The sequence below is a fragment of the Papio anubis genome, chromosome 12, assembly GCF_008728515.1.
Source record: "Papio anubis isolate 15944 chromosome 12, Panubis1.0, whole genome shotgun sequence".
Classification (NCBI taxonomy): domain Eukaryota; kingdom Metazoa; phylum Chordata; class Mammalia; order Primates; family Cercopithecidae; genus Papio; species Papio anubis.
In genome coordinates, this window is record NC_044987.1 from 89,717,571 (window position 1) to 89,722,742 (window position 5,172).

The window sequence follows — 5,172 nt, forward strand, 5'->3', positions numbered from 1 at the left end:
CCATGGGAAGATATTTTGAAGCTATTCCTGTTTCTCATCACACTTTTTGTAACCTACTAATTTTGGTATCCATTAATAATTCTTGTCTACCAAAGTTATCACTGTTCCATTTGCCTAATGGTGATTTTCTGTTTTCATCATTCTTTCCACATTGATCGATTGGAAATCTACTGTAAGAAATATTTATTTATTCAAATATTTTATGGGTGTGAACTAATGATTGTTTATTTTATTCATGAGTTTTGATTTTTTTTTCCTTAAACCATCCCAGATTTGGCCATCAAAACCCCTTCAAGTTCATTCCTGCTTCCTTGTAACATGTCCCCATCCTTTTTTTGAGCACTTCTTTCCTTTCTGGCACACAAGATATTACAAGCCATCTTGTACTTTCCCTTTCTCAACCCTGTAATCAAATATTTATCCAAGGAGTTCTGGTTCCTTTTATTGGAAAAACCAATATCTAGGCACTAAGTGTGCTCTTTGCTACTAGGGTATCATTGTTCTAGGCCTTCTCAGTGGACAGAGCTAGAAAATAGACAATGTGTACTCACACACATTCACACGGAAGCATCTTTGTTTTTATCTTTTTATATATTTTATCTCTTTATTTTATATCTACTTTTATGGATATTTTATACTATCTATTCATCTATCTTTTACCTATCTATCTGTCAGGGTTTTTCAGAGAAACAATCAATAGGAAATATGTATCTATATATAGAATCAGCAGGAATTATATATCTATTATAGATATAAATAATATATAGATATAGATAATATATATAAATTTTATAATATATAATAAATCTATATATCTACATATATCTATCTAGATAGATATATCTAGATAGATATCTAGATAGATAGATATATGTTATATCATATAACATTTAACATATATCTATAATATATATCTATGTTATATAGTTATAACATATATCTATAGATAGTTATAACATATATCTATCTAGATATATGTTATATATAGGTATCTATATAGATAGATATTATATATAGGTATCTATATCTATATAGACTTAGATCATTTAGATAATATATAGATATATATCTATATATAAGATATATAATTTAGATAATATATATAGAATCAGTAGGAATTGTATATCTATATATAGATATAAACAATATATAGATGTAGATAATATATACAAATTTTATAATATATATCTACATATATCTATCTATATTTTATAATCTATATCTACATATACCTATATAATAAATCTATATAGATATATGTAGATATATAGAGTTATTATATATTATAAAAATATAATATATAATAAATAATATAATATATAGATACCTATATATAATATATATCTATCTATATAGGTATCTATAAGGTATCTATATAGATAGATATATATTATATATAGGTATCTATATCTATATAGATTTAGATAATTGTGTGAACCAATTCCTTATAACAAATATGTATATATAATACAATAAAACTCTCTCTATATCTATACATATATAGAGAGATTTATTATATGGAATCGGCTCACACAATTATGGAGACTAAGAAGGTCTACAACCTGTTGTCTGTAGGAAAACCAGTGGTGTAGTTCTAATCTGAGTCCCAAAGCCTAACAGCCAGAAGAACCAATGATACAAGTCCAAGTTCAGGAGAAGACTGATGTCCTGGTCAGGCAAAGAGAGCTAATTCTCCCTTCTGCTACCATTTGGTCTATTCAAGCCTCCAAAAGATTGAATGAGGCCCACCTACATTGGGGAGTGCAATGTGTGTTACTTAGTGCACCAATTCAAATGTAATGTCATCCAGAAACATTTACAAATGTATAATAAATAAATTTTAATCAAGTATCTGGGCACCCTGTGGTCCTGTCAAGCTGACACATAAAATTAACCATTACTCTATCTATCTATCTATCTATCTATCTATCTATCTATCTATCTGTCTGTCTAATCTGTCTACCTGGTCTATATAAACCATGATTTTATGCTGATTCCTCTAATTTCAATTAAACTGCAGTGTTCTTTCTAGCCCTCTCCATTGTCTTACTTGTAACCCTTTCTCTGATAGTGAGGGACCTGGTATTCATTATCCACAATATATTTGCTTATTTGTTCAATCCTGGAGCACACATGAAGAGTTTCAGGATTGCTAGCCTTTATCTCTGTGGGAAAAAAACAAAAAACAAAAAACACTTAATTTGCCAATTTGAATACAATATTTGTGTAGAATTCATTTCATTTTTAGCCTTATAATATACAGTCAAAACATGGTTTGACAAAGTTACTTAGGTTAGTTCTTTTCTTCTCCTCTCCTTTGGCATCGTTGTATTATTAATTTGTCATATATTGGAATCACGTTTATTGTTTGTATTTCATTGGGAATCTCCTCACATCTTGGTTGATTTTAAATTTTTAAATTTGTTCTGGAGATATGCTAAATATACTAAGAGTCAGAGCTAGACACTAAAAATGATATACTCGGAGAAGAGTCATTTTCCATCATCCTTGCTACCCCATACCCAGTGCCCCATTCTTTTGACCCTGTTCTCATCGACCCTTTCAGTAACTATTGCCAGTAGTGTCTAGTTTATCCTTCCTGTATTTCTTTTTCACAACTTAGCAGATCCCAATATGTTTTCTGATATCTCTGTCTTTCTTTAAAAACATGAAGGTTAGCATGCTATAAATACACTTTATGCTTTGTTTTTTTAATGTAACAGGATATATAAAAATTACTCTGTTTTTTTACAGTTACATGGTACTCTACTGAGTGAATGAGCCATAGTTTATTCAACCAAACCACTCTCCTATCTGAGCATTTTTCTTCCTAATATTTTGCAATTACAACCAATGCTAAAATGAATAACCTTTCATTTATGTATTTACATATTACTGAACATATATTTTCAGTGTAGATTTCTAGAACTGGAATTCCTGGGTCAAAAGTAAGTGTGTATGTAGTTTTGTCAAGCATTGCCAAATTATCACCAAGAACGGTTGTGCCAGTTTGCATCCTCATCAGCAATGCAGGAGAATGCTTGTTTCTCTACAGTCTTGCCAACAGAATATGTTGTCTGCTTGTTAATTTTCAGCGATCTAATAGGTGAGAAAAGGTATGTAAGTTAAGTATTGGTTTAATTTGCATTTATCTAATAATGATTGGTGGTCTGAACTTTTTTTGTATATCTAAGGGCCATTTTCTATATTTTTGTGTGAACGGTCTGTTCATGTCTTTTTTTTTTTTTCATTTTCTTAGCATACTTTTTGTCTTTTATCCCTCAATTTTCAAGAGTTCTTTATGTAATAAGTAGATCAATTTTTGTCTGTGTTATATGTCGCAAATATTTCATCCCTAGTTTTGGTTATCTTTTGGTCTTTTTAATATGGTGTTTTTTGTCCTGCAAACTTTTTCTTTATTTTTATGTGATCAAATTGACTAAACTTTTATTTTGCTTATAAATTTTATGCATATTTTTAAACATGTGCCTGTCCCATCCCTGAAAGTCTTAGGCATTACTGCAGCACAAAAGAGAGGAAGAGCTGACTTTAGGAGATTTTAAACCAGAGAGAGTAGGGAAGTGGAAAACCCTAGCACTCTGAAGTCAGGTGGATTCCATTCCCACCTAGTTTCAGTGTCTTCTTTTGAGCTGTGGGACCTCTGGAAAAGTATTTAACCTCCCGGAGCCTGGTTTTTCTCATCTGTAAAATGAGATAAAACCTACCTTGCACTGCTATGAGGATTTGAAATGCTTGTTTCAATACATGGCACTAAGGAGACATGTTATTATTATTATTATATTCATAATATATCAAATGCCAAGTGATAATTTAATGAAAACCTCGATAGGTGTCTGATTTTTTTTCTCAACATTATCTCACCAAGGCACCACCACTTCCATAAGAACAAAGAGTCTGAGAGATTTTCACCCATTCACCTGTATGTTCACCACAATTGTTCTTTTTGCCCTCTGAAATACTTTGTCTTTTGAAATACTATCGTGTCTCTGTTCTATAATGAATTCAGAGAAAAGTTATGAGGATAAAGGAGTTAACATCCATAAGGCACGCTGAGCTGGCAGATAAGAGCATCAAAATGAGTTCCAGAAAGAATTCTAATTAACTCAATTTATTATCACCTTATCTCTCCAAAGCCCCTTCTTGCCCCCAGCCTCAAGTTGAAAGTTTTGTGGTCATTCCCCAAAGGACACATACTCCTTCGAACCAGGAATCAGTTGGCACTGGTTATTGTCAGTACCCCAAAGGTACTCACTAGAATTCCTGTTGCCAAACGTGTTCTTCCCTTAACAGGCAATTCCTTTTTAGTTTCCCTATGAAACTAAACAGAAGCCCATAGGGAAGTCTGATGTCACCTTTGATTTCAATACCATTCAAAGCAAACACAACCAAGACTATTTCCTTAATCTTTTGGCAGCTACTTCTTCTAAATTATCTGAACATGATGAAGTTCCCATCTACCAATAAGTTAATCAGGTGGGTGTGTGCCTTGATAGAGTACAGATGTCTTGCAGGACAGAAAGAATATCTAAGGGTCCATGGATCGGAATAGATTTTTTTTTATAGTTAACTGATGTTTGTTTTTCTCATTGCTTTATCCCCAATGGAGTGATTTGGAAATAGTTGTTTTTCTACCTTTTGCAATTCCTCAGAGCTTCAGGGCACATGCAACGGATGGGGAGGAAAAAGACAGGAAGGGAAAAAGGAAAACAGCTAATTTGGATTGCAATTCTACTATAATCTATGCACTACACTAGCTACTTAGAGAATGTATTATTATTATTATTATTGTTATAGGCATAGTCTTCCTCTGTCACACAGGCTGGAGTGCAGTGGCATGATCATAGTTCAGGGTAATCTTAAACTCCTGGGCTCCAGTGATCCTCCCACCTCAGCCTCCCAATGAGCTGGGACTACAGGTACATGCACTACCATGCTTGGCTAATTTTTAAATTTTTTGTAGAGATGGGGATCTCTCTATTTCCCCAGGGTGGTCCCAAACTCCTGGCCTCAAGTGATCCTCCTGCCTTACCCTCCCAAAGTGTTGAGATTACAGGCCGGAACCCCAGAGATGTATTATTTTAGTGGCTCTCAGTCAAAGGGATGCCACCCCCAAATGGCATTTTGAAAATTTGTGGAACCACCTTTTTGTTG